General features: G+C 37.3%; 2 protein-coding genes across 2 annotated transcripts in view; both read left to right on the plus strand.

The window, feature by feature from the left end:
• Positions 1 to 25,525, plus strand: part of LOC122538830 (dorsal-ventral patterning protein tolloid-like) — a gene marked incomplete at its 5' end in the record, with an annotated part of 383,300 nt that overhangs the window by 233,624 nt on the left and 124,151 nt on the right. The window lies entirely within an intron of this gene.
• Positions 24,080 to 25,525, plus strand: part of LOC122538829 (facilitated trehalose transporter Tret1-2 homolog) — a 60,333-nt gene continuing 58,887 nt past the window's right edge. Inside the window, exon 1 of the mRNA XM_043673268.1 lies at positions 24,080 to 24,803. The gene's annotated coding sequence lies outside the window, so the exon portion shown is untranslated. The remainder of the gene's footprint in view (positions 24,804 to 25,525) is intronic.

Below are 25,525 nucleotides of genomic sequence, written 5' to 3' on the forward strand. Positions count from 1 at the left end.
AGAAACTTCAAATGTGTTTCTCTCAAAATATATTTCATTTTATAATATTATTATTTATATTATTATTTATTTTTATATTATTATATCATTATTTTGTCATATTTTACTTTTCGTACTGCCCGATTGTTTGCAAGTATGAATATTTTTGTACAACGGGCAATAGAAACTTCAAATATGTTTTTCTCAAATCCGTATTTTTTAAACTGGCTGACGGGATATGTCACGTTTTAGTTGACCGATTGACTTGAAATTTGGAGGAGATCTTCCATCGGATCTTACCTATATCGCAAAGCGAACAAATGGAACATTAACAGCCGCGAGATTATATCTTAATACGAAATCTGCATTTTCACGGGGACGAAATTAAGATTGTAAGATTATCAATTAATATGTTTAACGACTTTTCCGACGTTTCGAGTGGGCCACGCTGCATACGGGTACGCTTTATACGGGCAGGATGTTTCAAATGACTAGAAATGGGGGGACAAATTTTATAAAGCAGAAGCGAATGGCGCGAATTGCTCGTTCAGTTTAACGTGATTTCCATTTTTTCTTTTTTCGTTTTTTCTTTTTTAATGTAAAAAGCTGCTAACGTACTTATGCCTTGAGGCTATTAATTTCAGAGCGATTTTAATTTCAGCTGCATCGATATAACGTTTTCAGCTGCATCCTGTCCCCGACCGTTTTAAAGACAAGCTCTCTCCCAGTTCAATCTGCGCTTTCTATTAATTGTGATTGATACGCTATATATCACGGCGTGTGAAATTTGTTCGAAGAAGCGAAATGAATTAATGCACCGACTTTTATCGAATTACGTTGCCCGTGCGTTTAGAGGTCCTGCAATTACTTTCCTCTGAAGATCCCTGCGATTTCTGAAACTCAATTCGAACGAGTAAAACGACTGGTTCGTGATGTATACAGACGTACACATGTTTGAGAATCATTCGATTTTCACAATGTAAAGATCGTCGGGGATTCCTCAGTTTTTGAATAAAGTCAAGACTGACTTCACTTATTTATCATTGAAAATCATTCTGTTCAACGCAACGTGAGAATCATCGAACTGATTTTGAAAATCAACAGGTTCCAAGTTGATTCCGAGAAACAGCCTCGCGCAGTAAGTAATTTCCTTTCTCGCCTTCAGTTTCTAAACAAAACCAACTCGAAGAAGTGAGATCAATTGCTTCAGCGATCTCCTGGTTGATCATCATTTATCAGTCGTATTCGACAACGCTTTCGAAAAGAAAAAAAAAAAGAAAAAGAAAACGAGACTAAGGATAACTTTTGTGAATTACTCTTCTCTCCGCTCTAAAACATTCCTCGAAACCTCGAACGACGTAGAAACCTCGTTGTTACATTTCCCAGCAATTAGTTGAAAGTACTCCGGCACGGTTTGTACACACAAAAGCCAGCGAGGATAAAAAAGCAAAAAAAGGTAAAAAATTATTCGACGCTGCCCCCGTGTTCCGGCGTGTTCGTGTCGCCGGGTTTCCACCCCACGGGGTGGTTGGAGGGGGGAAGTAATTTACATTCCGATTCGGCGAATCGATCCGTTCAAAACTCGGTAATGAAAGCGTGAACGGCGTTACGACCATTAAGAGCTATTAGAACGCTGATGAACGGATCAGGAGGAGCACCGACTGGTGTTAGCATTGCTGTTTCTATTCAAGTGCAAGTGGTGGCTGGTACACGAACAGGACAGCCGCGGGGCTTGTAATTTGCGCAGGAGTGCATAGAACAAAGAGAAAAGGGACGCGAAATGGGAATAGAGAAAGCCTTCGAACCGATCTCTCCACCGCCCTCGGGAGAGAGACGAGTTCCTAGGTATTTCAAGTGCAATAGCTGCTACGAATGACCACCGAAAATCCGATTTCGTTCAAATCGCGTCGCTCTCTCCACCAAGGACAAGCCTCTCGGATGAATTTCTCTCGGTCTTTCTCTCTCTCTCTCCCTTTTCCATTTCCTCCTTCGCCGAATCTCCGGGACCACTCCCACCCCTTGCATCTTTCTGTGGCAGCTTTAACGTGCCACATCTCAAGGCGGGATTTCTTACGATCGTCGCTGTTTGGACGTTCGTGGTCGCTGAGAGATTTCTGGATCGGACGAGGCATATTTCGCCTTTTTTTTTTCTTCCTATCCTCTTGCGTTTCGTCGGTTTGAAGCCGAGCGCGTTGCAATTTTACTTTCGTCGATTGATCGAGGAACTGGGAACCTATTGGCAGACACCTATCTCTATGATACATTATACAGACCGCTGGTGTCATCGTCGTCGCAACGTCGCCGGAACCTTAAGGTTGCTAGCCGAGATATTCGACTGTGTGTGTCGGACAGTGAAGGGAGAAAAATTAATTAGCCCACGAGACCACGAGACGCTTCTCTCGCGTTATTTGGAGGATGGATCGGTTAACCGTGACTCTTTCAAACAAGCTATTTAGTAAAACGTGCTGGTGTTCGTTAACCCATTGCTTTATGATTTATTTCTCGGTCTTCTCGAATAAGCGTTAGTTATTGTAACTTGTTTGACACTTGATCGTGTCGGATGTAAAGTAATGAAACTACTTGGTATTGAATGTACTGTAGGTACTGGAGGTACAATCAGGGAAGGGGCGATGAAAGAATAAATCGAAAATAGAGAATAAATTTAACATTATAAATTTTATTTTTATTCGACGTTTTGTTTTCGAGGAAATCAGGTTACGAAAGTTTGTCAGCTGTATCTGAATTCTCAACTAATTGTTAACCTCTTGCCCTGGAGTGACGTTCCACGCACGTCTAGAATTTTTTTTGTCCCAAATTGCAACGTTTTCTCAGTTTCAGGTATTTAAATTATTTAAGTTATTTAAGTATTTAAATTATTTATTTATATAAGTATTTTAATTATTTTAAATTATTTAAATATTTAAATGGTACCCAGGTAAAACAAATGATAAGTTTATTACCTCTTAATAATTTCTATCCAGTATCAATATTCACGTCAATCCGAATGTAACATGATTTACATATGTAATATAATATAATATAATGATATAATATGATTCATTCACAAAGGAAAACGAAAAGACAGATAATTGGAAATTATTACAAAATAGTGCCCATATATTAAATGAGGTAAAAAAAACAAAAACTTAAATATATACGTCTCATTTTGTAATAATTTCCACTGATCTTTTCATTTGCCTTTTTTAATAAATTTTTGAAATTGCAAAGAGACTTTATAAACACCCTGTATATTTCATTGTCTTCCAGTCGAGTCTGAGTCAACCGCTTTCTTAAATCTCACGATTACGAATTTTATTGCACCAAACACCGGGAAGAAAAAAAGAAACCACTTTGGAAGTCGAGGGAAAATTGTTCGCACGGTGACCACCGCTCTCTACGCCGCTATACGCGTTCGCTACCGAGCAGGAGTCTCGGGTCGGTCCATTTCAGAACCAGTTTCGTTCCGCGCAAGTAATTTCGAAGTCTGCCAGTCGAGCTGGAATCTACGTAGTTGGCAGACCCGTTTCTACTCTCCGTCCTCTACGGGGACGTATGAGAATGTGCGCGCGCCCGTGTATACAATAGTCTAAATGTTACACACACACACACACACACACACACACACACACGTATGTACATGGATACAGAGACATCGAGAGCGTGCGCGAGAGTAAGCGAGAGTAGCGTGTAAGTACGTGGCGCGGCGGCGAAGAGAAAGGCGAGGGGGCGAGGGATTAAACGACGATCGAAGGTGCACCGGGGGAGAACTGGCTCATGGCCTCCCTTCGTCGGGGCTAACCCCGCCGCGGCCGCCGCTGATTTATCGCCCGTGGAATTTATATCGCAATTAAGTGCAAACTGCGGTGCATTTTACACGGATGGGAGATATCGATGCTGCGCGGCTGCCGCAATGACCGCTGTCGAAGACGCGAACGCCGAAATGTAAAAGGTATATCTCGTGTCTGGAGAGGGAACCGGGAACCTCGAGGACATCGGCAGCCCATTCTTTCCCGTGGATCGAGCGTGGACTGACGAGAGGAGTCCTTTTGTTCCTCCTTCGATTCTCTCGGAATCATATCCATAAATCGAGCGGTGCTCGTTGGTGGTGGAGGTGGGGGAAAAATAAATTCCATTTCTGGAGACAGTGGAAACGTCCTGGCAGATACTCGAAAGTAAAAGGGTTGTTCGTTACGGTCCAAGTAGTCGAGGAGGTCGCCGGTGAAAGAAGGCCCCACATCTTTGGCCCCGAGATGGATGAAACGGCCTGGGAGAGAAAAGAACGAATGCTTCTGCCGGCGAACGCCGTTATTTGAACGAAACTTTCCCTCCACGAACGTATTTCCCTTTATTCAACGACGGTTCATTGTTTTATGACGAATGACTCTAATCGAACCGAGGGTATTTTCATTACGGTAGCCCGCAGATTGTCGAGCCCAGTAGTAAAGGTCAACGACTACGCTGCAGCCGCTGATCCGTGGTGTTTCGAGTCGGATTTTTTCTTTTTTTTCTTTTTTCTTTCCTTTTTTTTGTTTTTTTTGAGCTCAGACTTTGGTAATTTGTAATGTTTTATTTCTACTTCTCGTCTTCCTCTTCCGCGAGGAAATCGCCCATAAGTAGTACGGGTCGACGACTCGCGTCACCGAATCGGTCAAACTTCTTCCGTACAGTTCTCGAAGTTTTTCAAAGTTCGAATTCTTTGAAGTTTGCCGAGAAACATAATTTTCTTGGGAAACTCGTTTCTCGGAATTGAGAAACTTTTTTTTTTCACTCTTCTTAAGATAGGAAATCGTCCATCAGTGATGAAAGTCGACGACTCTACTGAGTCAATCGAATCAATAATGCATTCAGACTTTTTAAAATTCGTCGAACTGAGAAACATAATTTTAGGGAAGTCGTTCGTCGAGTTGGATGTTTTTTTTTCAGTCTTCTTAAGTAGGAAAATCATTCATCTGTGATAAAAGTCAACGAATATTCATTCAATCACTAAAAAAGTCAATGGGCGTTCAAATTTTTTAGAATTTGTCAAACTGGAAAACGTAATATTCTTTACAGCGAAAGAACAAAATTGTGTAAATTTTCAATACAATATAAATATATTCTTCAGAGTAATATAATAACATTGGTCCATTCGAAGAGAAAATCTCGAAGTATAACTCGTCAATTTGCACGATACTTTGATACATAATTGAATAACCTTGTCAAAATTTATATCGAAGAGATAAAGAAATCTCTAAGAAAATCATCTGTAATATTTTTTATTTTCTCTACAAAATAGAATACTTTTATATGCTTGGTCGTTAGTAGAAGCTGTAAGAATTTAAGAACTTACTGTACTTTAGAAGATTATACTACGCTTGTGTGTGTTTTATTGGCCTGAAGCATGGTATGTTCCAAGTACGAAGCGTAATACATGAAACTATTATAACCACGGTATTCACGGTACCGTGAATTACACATCTGCGTTATAAATTCTTACAATATTCACAATGTTTTATAATTACATCCGTTCAAATGTAAGAAAATTCCGAATATTTTTCTACACTAAGCAACATTTTCTGACAATAATTTTTAATACAATATTCAGATGAAGCAAATTTCCAATGAACCACTTAGTTTAATTTATTCAAAAGGTATTATATTATTTTTAATATGAATCACGTTGTATCTCGATTTCAACTTTGAAGATTATTATTTTCACTCTGTGCTTGGTAAAAAGTTTTTTATATATTAAATATTTCTTCCATATAAGTGTTATAAAAGTTTCCCCAAGACTCTTCTGAAATGGCACAAAAAGAATATGACGATATATTAGAGAAAAATGCAAGTACGTAGAACAAAACTCTCGAACAAAGTACCAAGCGCATTTTTTACTACTTATTACAACGCTGAACTTGTTTTACAAGTGCGTTGGTAACGAAGAAAGATGGAGAAACTTTCGATACTAAACCATACTAAAATCTTCTCCCATAAAACCACAAATGTGCAAAATTCGACTTCACATTTTTCTTCCTCGTGCGAATAATTATTTACGTAATAAACGTAAAAAAAAAGCGTCCAAATTCTGGAGATCTAAATTATCGTTTCGCTGAAATCATTTTGTACAACGTCAGATCGAAATCACTCGCTGGCGCAAGTAGAAATTCCGTGTAGGAACGTAAAAAATATTAATAACGCGAACGTACAATTTAGACAAGCAAAGACAATGAGAATATAAAGAAAAGTCGTTGCTGAAATCGAAGCTGTCCGTCAGTCGCGGACAGTCGCAGAACGCGCGACAGCATCGAATACATCCTTCCATTCAAAAGCGGAATTTCGTTCCGAGGCGAACGGTGGCAACACTTGTAACTTTATCGCGTAAGTTTTATTAGAAACGGCGGCGTCGCCGCTTTTACGTAGCCGTAAACATGACACCGTAAAATTCCACGAAAATTTGCCGTCGCTGGGGAGCCCGCGAGATTGGATTGTGAAATTTTTAACGCGCCGGTGGAAAAAAATTTTTTTCCACCGTTGTGTGGAAAAACACGAACTTGGAGATCGGATGATATCCCTCCGCTTATCCGTCGAGACGGCCCGCGGAAATCCCTCTGACGTTAAGAAAGGAGAATATCCGAAATATGATCGGAGATATATCGAGCCTCGTAAAATAAAATAAGAAAAAAAAAAAAAAAATTTACGACCGCCGTTCTCGGTTGGTCGGAACGAGTTTTTGACACACACACACACACACACACACACACACACACACACACAGAGATTGCGTCGGTGTTGGTCGCGACTGTTGTCTAATTCACAGGGGCGGATTCCATCGGGAATTTTGTTTCTGAGCGGCGAATAACCGCGGCTCTCGGGGAAACGATAAACCAGAATAGCGAAACTAAACGCATCTAATTAATTGATGGGTCGCCTGAAACGGGGTCGGGAACTTTTATGACGACGTGGGGAAGTTCGATCGATCGAAACGCGTGGGATTTCACCGAGCTGAGAGAGAAGAGTAATAAGGTTCCTTAAGATCTGCGGTTGAAGTGCGATTTCTTTGATATACAGGGTGTTTCGTAACTTGTGGCACCCACTTTGGCAGCTGATTGTACGCCTAAGAAAAAGTCGTATAAATATATGTCCTATCTGTCTTCGTTTATGAGATATAATGAATTTTATAAACAGAGCAAACTCTAGTAAGCTAGTATAGTCAATTTTCATAATAATCATAATTAGGATGAAGTTATTGAGCATTCAAGACATCAACACCAGTTTAGCTTAAACGTATGGGCAGAAATAATTGATGAATTTTTAATTGGACCTTTTTTCTTGATGGGAAACTAACAGGCACAAAGTACGTTGATTTTTTGAGCACGCGTTTACACGAAATATTAGAGGAAGTTCCAGTCGATATTAGACTTCGTATGCGATTTATGCATGATGGAGCTCCGCCGAATTTTAGCCGAGTGGCTAGGCAATTTTTGAATCAAGACTTTATATAAAATAAATGGATTGGTCGTAGAGGTCCTATTGCATGGCCTGCTCGTTCTTCGGATTTGAATCCATTAGATTTTCATTTGTGGTGACATTTAAAATCTATTGTATACGCAATATCGATTGAAAATGCTGAAATACTAGGAAATAGAATAGAGCAAGGCTTCCGACAAATTCGAGAAACACCAGGAATAATAGAGAGAGTAACCAGATCAATGACAAGAGGTTTGTCCTCAAATGCAAAGTGATCATTTCGAGCATCTTTTGTAAAAGTAATTAAAACAGAAAATTCATTATATCTCATAAACGAAGACAGATAGGACATATATTTATATGACTTTTTTTCATTATTTCTAGGCGTACAATCAGCTCCCGAAGTCATCATTACGTGTACGTACATACATACGTGTGTATTGAAAATTTCGTATATCACTTGATAAACAGACAAGAAAGGAAATTAAGAGACTCTTTGGAAGAACAGTGTCGATGTTCGTGATACTCTAATGTACGTACGTTGACAAAAATTTATTTTTATTGACAGAGAGAAAATTTGCAAGTAACCAATATATTTTATAGCACATAAACTAGAGTTGGAGTTAACGAAACGAAACAATAACTTCGATATAACAAACAAATGAAATACTTTATCGTTGCAACTGAATTGTAATAAATTCCGCTAACAAATTCTACTAAAAATCAGCACTGAAACAGCAGTACAACTGAAACAACGATAGCTTGAAATTATCCTGGCATTCTCAGGACCATCTTCGAATTCACCTCGAACGAAAATCACGAGGCAACGTTTCGATCGACGTTGCCCAACTTTTTTTGTTTTTTTCCTCCGTCTCCACTCTCCTACCTTCCACTTTTCCCACATTGGGAAAGTTTGTTCACGTTCCGTGACAATTGCTCCAATAAACCATACATAGCAACCAATAAACAGGTATATAGAGAGTTCCCGGCGGAGGGATAACTCGTTTGTAATTTTCACAGTGGGAAATTTCTCTCGGCTACAGCCTTCGATTCCAACGATAACTAAATTACTCGCGTGGAACAAGTCGGCATCGTTCGTAGCGAAGATTTTTAACGCAATCTCGAAGCTGCCGCGTTCCCTTTGAAGTGCAGCACGTGAAGCTCCCTCGGCCCGTGTTGCGAAGCACCGTGGTAACGCCTCGAGACTGATGAAACTTCTAATCCTCTTGACATTCTCGACGATGAAACGCTTTGCTCCAGACGAGTCCAGACGCGGGAACAAAGATAGGAATTTGACCAGTTTAAGTCGGCTACTGTCTTCCGCCGCCATAAATAAGATACTTCGTGAGAAACGCGTAAAAAGTCACTCCCTGACGGAGAGTGGTCGTCGGTACAAGTATCCGGTACAAAGAGTTTGTTTATTAGACGCGAGGAGAGAATTTAGCCAATTAAAGTGAAGTGAATGATACTCTCTCTCTCGCTAAAAGTACAAGTACTTTATGAATTTGATTCGTCAATATTTGAAGTATAATATTTTAAGTATTTCATGAATAGTTAGATAGTCATTTCTTTTTTTTTCATTTTCCTTTGCTCGACTTGAAATATTGAGAAGTTTATTATTTACTTTATATTTACCTTATTTTATTATGTTTATTTTATTTTATATTTTATAAATATATGTAATATATATTTAATAAAATATAAAATATAAAATTTATAAATATATATTTTATAAATTTTATAAAATATAAAATATAAAATTTATAAATATATATTTTATAAATTTTATAAAATATAAAATATAAAATTTATAAATATATATTTTATAAATTTTATAAAATATAAAATATAAAATTTATAAATATATATTTTATAAAATATAAAATTTATAAATATATATATTTTATAAATTTTTATAAATTTTTATTTTGTTTATTTTATATTTATCAAGTTTATTATTTTCATTCTATTTATTTTTTTCTCAGAAAGAAGAAATCTTTTCATTTCTTAACGTACTTTTAAAAAGAATAGATTTCAACTGATAATAAAGGACGATATATTGTCTATCTATAGAGTAATATCTTTTAACATAAGATTTTCTCTAAAATCTAACTGTTGACATTTAAATTCGGGACACCCTGTGATAAACTCCAATACCAGATGATTCACCTGTTCTCATAATACAACATTCGAATATTATGATATTCGAACAACAGAAAGACACTGTCTCTTGGCACAAGATTTACGAAAGTAACTTTAAAAATATCTTTTCGTCGATCTTGTCATAGATTCAAGATGGAATGCCAGCGCACGTAGAAGCTGGCCTCGGCCACTCTTCGTTTCTGCCTGTTTATAAATACAACAGGCAATTCGGGGACAACGCGCCACGTCGATTTCTGTCTCAGCCCCTTAACTCTTAACTGTCGACTCGCCTAATGGAACCTAATACCGGTTTTAAATATTGAAATAGCTTTACGAGGTAAAGGCGGCGTGGAGCAGCGGTCAGCCATAATGTTCCTCACGAGCAGTCATTTTGATCACCATCGTTATCGTACTGTTTGAAATATTCGTGCCTCATTGATACATCCTCGAGATTCTGGCACATCAGTCATTTCTATGGCAGCCATAGAAGGTATTTGCCAAATATACGACGATAAGCTACTTAAACGTTTCGCAATAAGCACTTAATTAGAGAGGATGCGCATCGTAAATCTCGTTTTCCCAATCCCAGTTGGCTCGCAGTGAATTATTTAAACTTTGTCGAACCATACAATTTTCCTTTTTTTTTTTTTTTTTTGTACCTCGTTTTAACATTTCGATCATCACATAACATTTCGGTATTCGATCACAAAGTTAAACAAGAAGTAAATAGCGATTTCCTGGCTCGGAAACAGTACGCGTTTCAAAATTATACGCACCGGAGGAACAATCGTTTTTAATTATATTTAAGCGAACGTATTATTGCTTTGTGTGATTTTATATGACGCGAAATGAGTGGTGAAAAATATGAAGGAAGGGTTTGCCTGATTTCATTTGAAACAAAAGTGTTTCGTACACGTGATGTAATTGTGCTATTTTCCTTTTTTACAGCCGCTACAGCTTTCGGTGTCGCGATAAATAATTGCATTAACGTGTGCGCGATTTTGGAAATATCTCGCGCATTTATATTCTCGTAGAAACGACGTTTCTACTACTGAAACGTGTTTTCAAATATTTGCTGCGCGTCGTTTGTACCTCTGTCCCTGTAGTTTGAAAATATGCGATAAAACTGATGAAGAAAAAAAAGGCAAAGCTTGGTTTTTTTGCTCGTGATCCTCCCCCTCTGTATAAAAATCGTTCGAAATTACATTTTTCAAGGAATTTTCGTATGTAAAAACGCCGGAGCCTGATGCTCTCGCACCTCTAAATTATGAAGAAGCGCGCGCAAAAAACCTCATCGCATCGCGGGTGTTGAAAGTTTCCCGGTGTGATACACGTTCACCTAACTTCACGTATGAATAATTGAAAGGAAAAGTACACTGCTGACCCACTCTAGAGCGAAAAAGAAAAAAAAAAAAAGAAAAAAGAAAGAAAAAAATTCAGTTTACGAATCATTTCATTTTGAAGGCAGATTTTTTTGTCGCTACCCAGTCCGCGAAATTTAATAAATCGAGCTACGCACGAAATGCCACTTTTCTTCCAATTACTAATGATTCAATCGACACAATCCTCTATTTTGTAATGAAATTTTTAAGTATGGAATTAATTTACAATTTTCTCTTCGAATTTATGTAGTCTCTCTCTTTTTTAATTAATTAACGTATCTTTTACGTTTGTTATTAATTACTTAAAGTACGGGCTACTGTTCTCGTAAAAATAATATACAAATTTTTCATCAATATTTATCATTCAAACTTATCACTTCTGCAACGAGAATGATTAATTTCCGCTTTGTTACATACGAATACTGATCGTGATGTAAAATATATTGAATATATTTTTGAATTTTAAGGTAAAAAAGGAAAAAAAATTTTATACAAAGAAAATTAAGGATTTCTATTATAACTATGTAGACACAGTATAAATTGGCTCCGAAGTCAATCAGTGTAAATTAAAAATAATTTTTGCTATGCAAATATTCTTTCATTGTCAAAATTTTCAGTTAATGGAAGAATTTAGTTATAATATAATCACCAGACTACTACAATTAAACTGATTCATTCTCTGAAATTTTGAATGGAAAATAACTTACATTGGTTGGCTTTGAAGCTTTCTATACATAGATAATAAAAATAGAAATATACGTGCAAATATTCCTTTCACAATGCATATTTGTTTTATTACATTGGCTTATGCCATATGAGATGTTAGATTTATTCAACATTTGAACGTTGATTTGTTCAGTTGCTATTCTTTGATTAGAGATTGTTTGGTATTTTTTGGAAAGCTTATTATTAGACTACGGATTTTTATGTAAATTTTTATTTTCAAGAATATAATTAAAGAAATGGAATCTTGCTAAGAAATTGTTTTACATATTATAAAAAATATTACATATTTTTTTTTTACATGCAGTTTTGTGCAATTTTGTACTTTCAAATTTCCCATAAACACATAAAAATCCATTATTATATTTCGCATTTGGGAAAGGTGTTTTTTTTTTTTTTTTTTAAAGGTGTCAATGTTGGATTTTATTCTTTTCCAAACGAGCTTCTCTCGGTATGTTCACTACTCTGTAAATTCGTTCTCTTTTCTCGCATGAATTCAAATTAGGTCGTAATGCGTCTCTCATCTTCCCTATTCCCCAGATGTCTCTCTAATAGGTTTTTCAAAAGTTTGGAATCATGCTTGCGTCAGAAAATGTTCAGAAGCAGAACATTACATCACTGTAATTCAAGTTTCGCTTCTGAAAACCAAGACATTACATCACTGTAATTCAAGTTTATCGCTTCTGGAAACCAAGTTTATCGCTTCTTTGAAAAGTGGAAGTCAATCTTATTAAAAAAATGTCGTCGATACGATAAATGGTGCCTATTTTGGCCAAACTTAAGAAATACCCATAATACTAAAGACACAAATTGTATATATAAATATATATAAATATATTATATGAATAAAATAAAACTCTATATAAAAATATATATAATATATATAAAATGAATACAAATATATATAAATAAAATATAAAAATACCCATAATACTAAAAACACAAACTCTATATATAAATATATATAAATATATTATATGAATAAAATAAAACTCTATATAAAAATATATATAATATATATATAATGAATACAAATATATATAAATAAAATATAAAAATACCCATAATACTGAAAACATAAACTCTATATAATTGTAATAAAGTAATTCCAGATAAGACATAAACTCTATATATAATATAATACAATACCCATAATACTAAAAAACATAATCTCTATATATAAAAATTGAACGTTTCACATTGCACGACCTAACAGAATAGACGATACGATAGGAAATTGCAGAAAATTTTGCATCACCCATAGCATACAAAATACCGGGAGCAAAATTACCAAAGTCGATTGCTTCGATGCCGTATCGTACTATTTAAAAGATTCGAGGCAGGTGTGAGCGGACACAAAAGGAGAGAAAGAAGACGACATCGCGCTCGACACACGCTGTCTGTGTTATCGTTAGCTCGCATGCCGGTAACGCTCTAACCTCGTAAACTGATTGCCTTAATTACCCAGGCATTTCCTGCTAAGAGTCCAATTTAGTCGTCTGGGAAAGTTTGCAGGAGCGGGATTGTAGGACGCCGTTTGAAGAGAACAGTATAAAGTACGCTAAGTAAGTGGTGAAAATTTCAATGTAATTACATTATCAGCCGGGTGGCGGATGACTTGGTTTTTCTTCCCTTAATACGTCTTGGAAATGAATAAAAACATTGCAACGCAGTGTGTGCGTGTGTGACATATCGGTAGCATGTAAACGATTTACTCGACTAAATCAAACATTTTGATTTTCTGTAAGATTGCAAAAATGTTGGTGGTTAGAAACGTAAATATCGATAGTCATTGTAATTGTGTTACTTAGAAGCAGAGTAGCGATAATGAATTTACAAAGTAATAGAATTCTACTTATGAAATGATAAAATTCCTTTTATCGCAACTTATATATTTTTGTAGATTAATTGAATCTCTTCATTGAATCTAACGTGTGCAATTCTGATCTTCTGTTAGAGAACATAAAATATCTCGTGGATTTGGATAAATGAAATTTGTCAATTAATTTTCTTAAATTTATCCTTTTTAAAATATAGCGGAGAAACACTTTTAAAAGGAGTTCGATTAATTTGTACGCAACAAATAAAATTTCTAATGCTTCTAATTACTGGAAAAAACGATCGAAATTACGTATTTATGCAAGATGACAATTCAAAGTACGTAGAAAAAAAAATTTGCAAAAAGAATTTGCAAATGACAGTCCCTAATTAAAATAAAAGCGCGAGAAATTTGAATTTCAGTTCCCGGCGTCGTTTATAAAATTCACAGAATCACAGTGGTGTTTAACAGTGTAAACGTAGACTTTGAAACGAAGCTTAGTCGTGCAAATTAATATAGCATCTGCTACAATATGGAATATTATCTGAGAGCTCGAAGGGAGAGGTAATTATTTCAAAGTTTTTGACCAGCTTCCCGCCATTTAATTTCCGCTTTGTATTATCTCGGCTTGTCGCGCGTTAACAGCAAAGGGTTAACACGAATAATTTGTTAGAACGATCGTTAATTAATCACAGGGGCGCACAGAGTGGGTGCCTTTTTTGTCGGCCGCCGTGCACGACGTCGCGCCGTGTTGATTAATACGTTGTACATTAAAACATCTTGGGGGTGAATCAGGACGCGGAGCGGAGCAAAAGGAAGGGTCAGCGAGGGGTTGGAAAACTGGCGGGAGGTCCGAATGAAAGAAGGAGGATGAGAGTTAGCCGTCGCCGGATGTACAGCTGCAAATTACTTTAACGCGATGTAGCCCGAGCCGCTGTACATTTACTCGGGACACGATGATTTTCTTCGCGCACCTTAAACGATCGTGCCACTGCTCTCGCCTTTTTTATCGCGCCTCGTCGGTGGCCCGGCACGCTTTCACTCGGGCCGCCGCAAAAACTCTATCGCGAATGCTTTCGGGGCAATTAATCACGTGCAAAATAGATGTTGATTACGACGTCGACGTCGACGACGACGAGGACGTCGTCGTTTAATTAGCTTCGAACATGGCAAACCGGACCGACTTCGTTTACAAAGTGAAGGCGAAGGAAGCTGAGAACCGTAGAAGGTCAGTTTAAGAGAGAGAAAGAGCGAGAGAGAAATAGAAAAAGAAGAAACGAAGAATATCGTTGATCCTTTCAGCGGTTCCCGCTCGCACCGCACCGTATCTGACGAGATGCACGAGGACATTGCGCTCTAATTACGTCCATAGCGATATAATGGTGTACCTTTGATGGATTCTAAGAGGTAAATTACGCGTGGCCGCTATTAATAACGACCGCGTCCATCGCTGGCCTTGGAAAAGATGCGCGCTTCTAACGTAACGCCTGTTAACCAGTCCACGTTAGCCTCTCCCTTCTCGTTAATTACAATCGTATTTATCGGGGCCGTTAGAGCGGCTAACGACCTCCCAGTTTCCGAAGTAATTCAAAGTTTTTCGACACTCTGTGAAAATTCGAAATCGCTCCGACGTCTCGAAACTCGTTTAAGATCGTGATTAGTCTTTCATTTTGAAGATCTCGGTCAATATCGAGTCACCAGGCAGTCTCGAAAATCTTGAACGTCTGATGGATAAATGTTCATTTTATGTGCTTTTATGAGCATCTGTTTTTTTTTTTTTTTTTTAAGTACGTAATATATATTATAGAAATTGTATTATATTATAATGTATGTACTATAATATATATTATAGAAATTGTATTACATATTGTGTTAAATATATACACTATAATATGTATTTTAGAAATTATATTGTATATTATGTTATGTTATAATATATAAACTATAATATATATTATAGAAATTATATGTTATATAAAAACGAATAACATGCAGTCGCTCGTGAAAATATTCGGATATTGAATTACCGATATTCATATTGTTACCGTTTTTGTAAAAGGAAATCGTACAACCACAAATTTTGGCTCATTTTCAAGTTTCGAAACTCAACATTTATTTTTTTATTCTGAATTGTTTTTTACATGTAGCGAATGAGAAAATGAAAACGCTTTTATTATTGAAAATTCTACAAATTGTCTACATAGTATATAAAAACATTGAAAAAAATTTGTTCCGAAGTACTGAATCCACTGTGGATTTGACAATTGATGTCTCGATCCTTAGTTGCACAAGTTTTCGTCGCCAGTTCAGTGAACTTTGAATACTAAACTCAAGCGATGAAAATAGAAGAAATCAAGAAAGAAGATTAGTAAAAAGAAAATCGCACGAAAGGGTTTCAATCTTCAAACATATCTTGGATTTAGTCAAGAAAAAAATATTTTCTACGTACGACAATTTATGGCACATTCAAGTAGCGGCTTCACGTTTTAAAACAAGCCCAGGTTTATTGTCGTACGGTGTCTTTGAACCGAAATTACAACAGTTTAAATATTCAAACGTCGGGAATTTCAGCGCCCGAACACTCTCACGAGCAGCTGTATGTATTATAAATTTAACAATATCAATTTATACATCGTACCTCAAATCCTTAAGGTGCAGACTTTCCTTAACGTGTAAAATTCATCATCAAGATGGTGACTCGTTATCTGCCAGGACCTTCGAGACTTTCAAGACTCAAAATTAATCAAGACTTGCACGGGCTTCATAAGCTATCGCTGTCTGCAGCGTTAGCCAACTGCGCTCGCAACGTGGCATTTTCATTGTTTAATTCTGCGCCATGTTTATTTCAAAATACGATTTGCATTTCCACGACGACGGTGTTTTGACAAGGGCCAACCTCCTGTTTCTGCGTCACGCTGTAAATTTACAATCTGTAAAACGGAGGGGCGCGTTTTAAGCAGCGCTCACAAAACCGAAACGACATTAAAATTGTATGGATGTTTCGTATAAATGCGAGCAACAGCGAGGTTAGCTTCGTGACATGTCAACTTCCTTCTGGACCGTTCCTTTTCGCCTTTGTGGTTTCGCGAGGATTTTTGAAGATCTTGGAATATCATAAAAATAAACTGAACATTAAAATCCTGCATATGTATATACTTTGGTTGAGTAATTGTTCGACGATGTGTAAATTAATGGGAAATTTGTTATTTGCGAAACATCAAGTGTTCCAAATATTATGTGAAAAATTAACAATAACAATGTTCACGATAAATTTCGAAATCACGACGCATTCGAAAAGAATTAAGATCTATTTGAAACGGAATTAAGTTAAGTAGTTGCCGAAGGAGTCGAACGACCATTTTCCTGAAAAGCTTTGACTCGCTGCGCGTGCTGTGTAAATGGTGGGAAATTACTCTATTTGTCAAATTGGTTTTTATCAACGACTTTTTACGTTCATTTCCCTAGGCGCCGTTGGCCAAGCAAGAAAGAGAAATAAGATGGCAATTAGTAAATGCCCCGGACTTTTTTATAATGGCCACGTTTACAAAACCTAAATAGCCGTTCCAATTTCACGATTGACAAAACAGAATGCAAATGTCTTTCATTCGCCAATTTCCTTTTGTAAATGTTCCACGCGACGATTCAAAGGTAATATAATTCCATTGCCATTATTTACAAAGATATCAAACCGGGGTTTTTTTTTTTTGTGAACTGGACAAAATTCACAAACAGTCGTCAATGAAGCAAATGTGGCAGGTATTCTGCTGTGGTAATTAATTTGAAATTTTTTTACAAGAATGAAGAGTCGAATCGCAAGAGAACTCGAACATTCAATGACGATTTTCATAAATTCGCGCTATTTTCAGAATTGTTTTACCTAAAAGTAAAACGCGCGGTGTCATTTGTCGCTTCGTTGATAAAAATTTCTTTCCCCAGGTTTTTAAAACAAAATAAATAAAAGGACCAAATCGAGTGATCTTATGTGATTAAGTTTGAACGAATTTAAAGGTCCCTGATAGATTCAGGCTCTTCTTGAAAACAAATTTCATCCGATTTCAACATGGCGTCATTTTTATGAAGCTTGGCGAACTTCTAACGAAGCTTCGTTGGTAAAATGGCGTTTGCCATCGTCCACTGAAACTTTCGGCAGTCATTCTTCTAAATTGCGTTCCATTTTCGGTCTCCGTGGCGCTCGCAACCATGCACGTTCCTTTTTTTCCCCCCAGAAATCAAGTTACTCGATTTAATGCAACGTCTAAAACTGTTGACGACGTGTGTTTTTTACGATGTGCCACGAAAAAGTAACATGCTACGTTGCTGCAACATCGACGAAAACAGAATTACTCGCGAAACTTCTTTGCTGTATTTAATTCAATTTTGCGGTTGTTCTTTGTGTCTGTGTAACAGAATCATTCTCGCATCGATCACTTCTCGATACGTATGTCAACAATTTTTTTCTTTTCTTTTTTCAAAATAAATCGTCGCAGAGTCCGCATGAATTCGAGCTGGATTCGAGTCGCTCAATTCTGCTCGTAAGGAATTTGTACTTTACGTTCTGCATTTTTACGAAAGCAATTTTTATCTAGGATACCGAATTTTTTTTTTTTTTTGAATTTCAATGTAAAGGATTGAACGTAGTCAAACGTTTACTTTGTGCGAAAAGGGGAAAATTAATTTGATTGATTTTGTCAATATTCAGAATTACAAACGAATTCTTTCATCTCTAATCGGATTATATATATTTCGTCGTTCGTATTGCGTCATGTTTTCTGAAAATTTCATATGCAACTTGAAAGAAAAATATCATTTGCAACTAGAAAGTACAAATCGTTCCTCGATTTACGCCGTTCCTTTTTTTTTTTTTTTTTTTTCGCTTATATTAGATATCAGAGATTACTCTTTGTAAGGAACAATAGTTCAACTCGGTAAAGTACCGAGGAATACTTACTCGTTCATCTCTCTATGAAGATGTATAAAATAAATCTTTGATCGGTAAACAAAGCGAAGATATATAAAAATGATCTTCAACAATAATTTCTTTTTTGGCATTTTTTTCATATTACTAATGAATTCTTTCTACGCGGTTTCCTTCCACGTGAAAGAAAGACTCGTGTGCAATGGATGTACGATATAAAACACCAAACATCATACAATATAAAAATACTAAAAATATAACATATTTGTCCGAACCTCATTTCCCTTGGATAAGAAAGCAATCAAAGTGCATAATCGATTAGTGCATACTCATGGAAACGAGATTCTTGAAAAATAAATAAAAAAAAAAAAAAAAAAAAAAGAAAATCAAAAGCCCCTTTTTTTTTATCGCTTCGTATCCATTCTGAAATATCCTCTAATTTTTGTGAGCAGTGCATGTATGTGTGTACCTAATAGCGGCTGCGATTCGAGTTTCGCCGAATATATTTTTAATCCTTCTGGGGTGGAAACGCGTCGGGATGCCAGACGGATCAAAGTTCTCGCTGCGAAAATTCGCCAAGGAGGAATCTCTCCTTCCGACGACCCAGACGAACCTTCCTCCTCCTCCTCCTCCTCCTCCTTCACTCTTCCGAGCGCGTGATCCAGCGAATGATTCATTGGCCACGTCGCTGATCGGACGTACCGTCTGGTGGCTTTACCCTCGGCTCCATGATTTCGATTGATGACCAACGACGAATCATCGACTCTTCCTTTTTTTTGTCTGTACGTGTGTTTCGCAAAGATCGCACAGAAATATGAAATTGGCGTCTCGTTGAATATTGTAGCGTGCTAGTATCGATGGAGAAAAGGACTCTCAAAATAGAGTTTTCTTCCAATATCAAATGACGATGTGTCTATATATTCTTATGTGTCTACATTTAAGCGATTTTTCATTTTATTATTTTTTCGAATATTAATATTTTTTATAATAATATTATATTAATAAATTATATTAGTAATTACTATATCAATAATTTATTATATAAATCATTTTTAAATAATTAATAAACTTAATGTTTCTATTTTTCCGAATTGCGACGATGCGGAAAATAAATTTTTGCCAAACACGAGCACGAAAGTGTCGACTTGATTATTCGAAACATCATTTTTATATTTTATTAAAATCTTTAATTGTCGAACAGTACCATTATTTCTCGTGATATCGTCCAGTTCAAAATTTCTCAGTCGATGACGTTCATTTTATTTTAATTACTATATTAATAAATTATTATATTATTAATCACTATATTAATAAATTATTATGTTAATAATTCTTAACAATAATAATTGATAATTTTAATATTTCTATTTTTTCGAATTGCGACGCTGCGGAAAATATATTTTTGCCAAACACGAGCACGAAAGTCTCACTTGATTATTCGAAACATCATTTTTATATTTTATTAAAATCTTTAATTGTCGAACAGTGCCACCATTTCTCGTGATATCGTCCAGTTCAAAATTTCTCAGTCGATGACGTTCAGTTTATTTTAATTGTTCTAAATATTCGAAATGATCTTGCGGTCCCGCGCGATCAAGACACGTTAATGAAACATCGATGAAACTACGATTTTACCTTTTGCAAACGTTTCTACAACAACATTAACTCTTGCCTACTCTTCCGCGAGAGAAGTACAACCGGTGATTACCATCGCGAGAGTATAATGAAACGCGGTGAATAAATCGCGAGATGATTCCGCGGGAACGGTGGTTATTTATCTTCGAGTGTAACAATTAATAAAAGCGGTAGCGGCGGAGGCCAAGAGTGGCTTAACAAATCGTCGAATGATTCGCAGAAAACGAGACTATTTACCGCTAGGGGAAACCCCTTTGATGTGATCGCAATTACACGGCAGAGTCGAGAGAGCGAAACGAATGAAAATTGTTGCCTACTCGCGAACCACTCTCGCGACGGGGGCAAATAATTAATGAACAGGTTACAGTGCTTGTTCGCGTGCAACGTTCATCGCGCGCGCGCGAGCTATAACGGCTTGTCGAATGATCTGCGAAAATGAAGCTGTTTCGTAGCTTCGTCGTACGATTGATTCGCCTTCGTCGAATGAAGTAACAATATCGCACGCTTTCGACCTTTGACATTATACCTACTTTCGATCTACCGACGATTAACGAGATTTATATCTAACGTGTTTGGTACCGAGGAACGATCAAGGAGACGAGCACGAGGAGTTGTTCAACATTGTTTGGTTGGTTTTTTAGATTTTCATTCTTGCAGTTTTAGTTTGTCTTTCGAGATTCGAACCGACATTGAAAGATTGATCGTGTCTTGATTGGTATTTAATAATAAAAGTAATTTTACAATAAAATTGGTATAACGTATGCAATAGAAGTACATAGTAACATCTGACTATAACATATTTACGAAAAAAGGGAAAATTCACAAGTATACTGTTTTGCACGTTTAGTGAGTAAAATATTTGCAATTTTGCAGAAATCAAGATTCGAATTTGTCTGTAATTTGTGTTTGAATATATATAGTTTTCGTAATGAAGAAAGTATTGACATTTACTTATAAAAAATATACTTATTACTTATAATAAATATCTTTTAAATATATTGTTCAGAAAAATAGTTTTTTCGTAAAATAGTATACGCTATTAAATTCGTCATTAAAAAATAATACTTCGATCAATTTACGAAGAAACTTCTTTAGTTTCCAATAGAAATATTCGACAAAATATGTTCCGGATCCTCCCAATTTTAGTTTTCATCTTTTTAACATCGATGATTGCCGACAAAGAACGAAAAAAAGAAAAAAAAAAAATACATGTCAAATAATTCTTCAAAAATTATACTCATGCCTAAATTACATCGAAATCTATTGATAGTTTCTCCAAAAGCGTGTTAAACGATTAAGAAACTTTTTTACCATTTTTCCAAAGAACCATTCCTCGAAAAAGTTTTCCCTTCGTGATCAGTAGAATACAATGAAAAAAAAAAAAAAAAATGACCTTGAACTTCAAGGTCAAGATCAATTGCGCGGAAGATTCTTCGCACGTACCTCCATCGAATCGAAGGAATAGAATTCATCTACGATAGCCACGGGTAAACTTTACTTTTCACCCTGTGAAAATCGGAAGCGAATGAAAGTTCCATCGGTCGTGAAAATCACGAGGTTCGTCGAATTCGCGAGGATCGAAGACGAAGGCGATTAATTTCAGGAGGCATTTAACGCTTCCTCGAGCCCGCGAAATTTCCGGCAGTCGAAATCATCGTCGGAGTAATTGAAAGTTCGCGGGGGGGGGGGGGGGGGGGAAGCGGCGGTCAGTCGGTTCGACGAGACGAAAAAGTTACGCTGGTGGAAGCAATGGCCCCGAGCCCGTCTCGATTCGACTCGAGCAGCATCGATTCTTGTCGTGGTACGAAACCGTCGACGAACTTTCTGTCGAAACGTACGATCCACGATTCCGTGCGCTTCGCTCGAAAGTTTCCAAACAAAAAAAAGACCCCGAGTTCTCGCGTAATGATAGCTCGCGCGGGGAAATTACGCTCCGCGTCGCCGAACTTTCGTGCCTTTCTTCGACCGAGGGGCGATTCCTCCAGAACTCGATGCTTTTCTGACCATTCTGAAGCATGAAACATCCAGCAGCTTAACCTTGCTTTCGATTCAGTTACTTCCTCGCCAGGAAGCGAAAGAATGAAGGACTTTTTCAATCCTTTCGCTACGATAGTCCATTTTGAAATAGAATTTCTTCCGATTTTCCTCGGCAATATCTTGACGAGGACTTAGAATGCTCTTTTTTTTTTGGATACATACTTTAATCTTTCAAATTTAACTTAATCTAACCATACTTATATACTTAATATAGTATAATTATACTATATTCCGACATATTGTACCATATTGCACGGTGCTACAACATATACTATACACTATTATACTATATTACTTAAATATATTACTTTATAGCATAGAAACATATACTATACAGTATTATACTATATTAATTAAATATATTACTTTATAGCATAGCATTTTATATCATATAATACCTAATTTTTCTCATATATAACTTTAAATTTTTAAGAAGCTAATAGGTACATCTCATATAGGCCTTTTTTGCGAATTGCGATAGATCTCTTTATCACACTGACTTTTTATCGTATAAGATATTCCACTGTCGAAAATAGAAAAGATAGACAAAAAAAAAGCTCGTCTCGATCTCTAAGGTGCCTTCTTTCCATTCAGAATCATTCGATCAAAGATATTCGTACGATTAAAAAGAATATTCATCCGATTAAAGACGCTCGTCACTTAATTTCGCGTTATTTGACCCCTTGCGCAAATGGTTTGCGGACCATAACGAGTGACCCAACCGTATACAATAATTTGTCCCTTTCTTTCCTTCTCGAACTCGTCGGTATCATATCACTCGATCGAAATTACTAAAAAGTAATAAATTTATTATTTGTTGTTGCCTGGGTTATACTTAAATATACTTAAAACTACTGAGAAAAAAATGTTGCAGTTTGGGACTGTTGGCACTCAGGTACTTGTTTGGATAATTACATCTTGCAAAAGTAGATAATTCAGATAATCACATCTACGAAAGTGGAACAAGTGCGTATTAATTTTTCAGAAGAAGGTCTGTCTCGATGCGTTTATTAAGAAAAGAGCGAATTCGAGAGTATTATATATATATATATATACACAGGGTGTCCCGTTTTAATCTATAAATGCAATCATCTCTGAAACTATATTTGTCATTTAAAAAATGTTTCAAATAGGATAGTAACTTGGTATATTTATTTATTTGGTATACTGTCTCTAGATGAACGCGTGCAGGAGATATACGAAGATCACTATTATTCTTTCAAGTATAATTACGTAATTTTTCTTTCGCATTAGTCGGATGCAGCATCTATTTTTCGTTCTCTATGAAAAGGTATTAACCTATCTACGTGTAAAATCCATTATTTTATGAGACAATTCTTATAAAATCTATGCACAAAAGACAAGAACAGTATGAATACTGCTCTTGCCCTTTCTGATCTGTCATACGACAGGCTTTATAAAATTAAAGTATTAAACTATCTCTAAAAACCTATTAAGTCAAAGTTAAACTCCGTACAATTAAACAGAACGTTCACACACGGTCTTGCAACACCTTCGTCTCCCTCCAGCTCGAAGCTCAACCCTACGAAAAGATCGAAGACGCCATTCAGAACCACCACGCCAGGAATCGATAGACCAGAACCGCAGTTCGCGCAGCAAATAAAACACGGTGGAACCCTTCTCTCGACGGAGGGAACAGCCTCCTCCTCGAGAACGTCCTTCTCGATGAACCGGATCCCGTCCGATCCCGGAAGAGTCCTCGAGTCCGGGCATCCCGAAGGATTGTGATTCACCGTCACGACTAAATACGTGTGTACAGCAGAAAACGTTTGGGGAGTGGCGTTCACTGGTGTGTATGTATGCGTGTGTGTATGCGTGCGTGCGTGCGTGCGGGGCCACGTGCGTACACACGTGGAGCAGAAATACCGGCTAAGTGAAGAGAGAAGAGCGAGCGAGCAAGCGAGACGGACTGGTGGCTGGTTAAGCAGCCGCGGGACGGTGAGGCCGTGGTTGTGCTCGAAGCCCTATGGCTCGTCGCTTCGGAAAGAGAGCTCAGTGCTACGATGGTCAGCAAGCGGACAAGTCGCGCGGTGCCAACCGGGTGCAAGCAACACCGTGTCTCGTTTCTCCGTCGCGCTCTCAGTCCGTCCATCCATCCATCCATCCATCGGTCGGCTGTTTATGCACGGAGCGAGACGGAGCGAGTGGATCCGCGAGGCACGATAGAGAACGGTATGGGAACGCGTGTCCCGCTTAATCGCGCCTAATTAAGACGATTCGCTGTCGTGCGGTGGCCGCGCGAGCGCGCATGCACTGTCATTGACCGTCTGCGGTCCGTGCCTCGTAAATCATCGCGCGAGCTTCCCTACGCCTCCAAGCACAGAATGCCGCGTAATTGTGTCATTACGTTGGTCGACGTACAAATTTATTTTCGTCGCCGTCCGGCCGTCGATTAATCGGCGAGCGGGCGTCACACTCGCGAATTCGTAAAGGAAAGGAAAAGAAAAGAAAAGAAAAGAAAAAAAAAAGAAAACAAAACATCTCGTTCGCGAGTGTGGTTCTCGAGTGAATGAATGGGTGGACAGATAATAATAATAATAATAACAACAATAACAGTCGGAGACAGACCGGAATCTTGCGTGCGAGAAGAAGGTTCAAAGGGAGAGAGAGAAGCCAAGCGGGAAAGTAGCACGTGCTTGCGGCGATATTCCGGCGAGGAAACCACGTGGCCTGTGACAGCCCTGACTGGGGACCGCTTTCCACCACCGTAAGTTGCCGATGACGAATTGCGTCTTAACATCCCTTGGACACGCGCGCGCGCGCGCGCGCGCGTTCAATCGACGAAACGACGTCGCAATTGTCTCTCGTTACGTACTTTCGCGAGCCACGACACGGAGTTTTAGTTTACCAACCATTCGTTCATCAACGTCGCAGTTAGCTGTCGGTCAACCGAGAGTACACAAACAATCGCGCGTGTGTTTTCATTCGAAATTTTATTATTTAACCACGTTGGGCGCCGCGTCGGTCACTGGTGACCTGGCGAAACAAATTTACTTGCACGTATTAACAATTGAAAAACTTATGAAAATACATATTACGATAAATATATACAGGGGTGTTTCGTAACTTGTGGGACCCACTTTGGCAGCTGATTGTACGCCTAAAAATAATGAAAAAAAGTCATATAAATACATGTCCTATCTGTCTTCGTGTATGAGATATAATGAATTTTCTGTTTTAATTACTTTTACAAAAGATGCTCGAAATGACTACCTTGCATTTGAAGACGAGCCAGCACGCGTCCTGTCATTCATCTGGTTACTCTCTCTATCGTTCCTGGTGTTTCTCGAATTTGTCGGAAGCTTTGCTCTATTCTATTTCGTAGTATTTCAGCATGTTCAATCGATGTTGCGTGTACAATAGATTTTAAATGTCCCCACAAATGAAAATCTAATGGATTCAAATCCGGAGAACGAGCAGACCATGCAA

This window comes from Frieseomelitta varia, unplaced genomic scaffold (assembly GCF_011392965.1).
Source record: "Frieseomelitta varia isolate USP_RPSP 00005682 unplaced genomic scaffold, Fvar_1.2 scaffold_180, whole genome shotgun sequence".
NCBI lineage: Eukaryota > Metazoa > Arthropoda > Insecta > Hymenoptera > Apidae > Frieseomelitta > Frieseomelitta varia.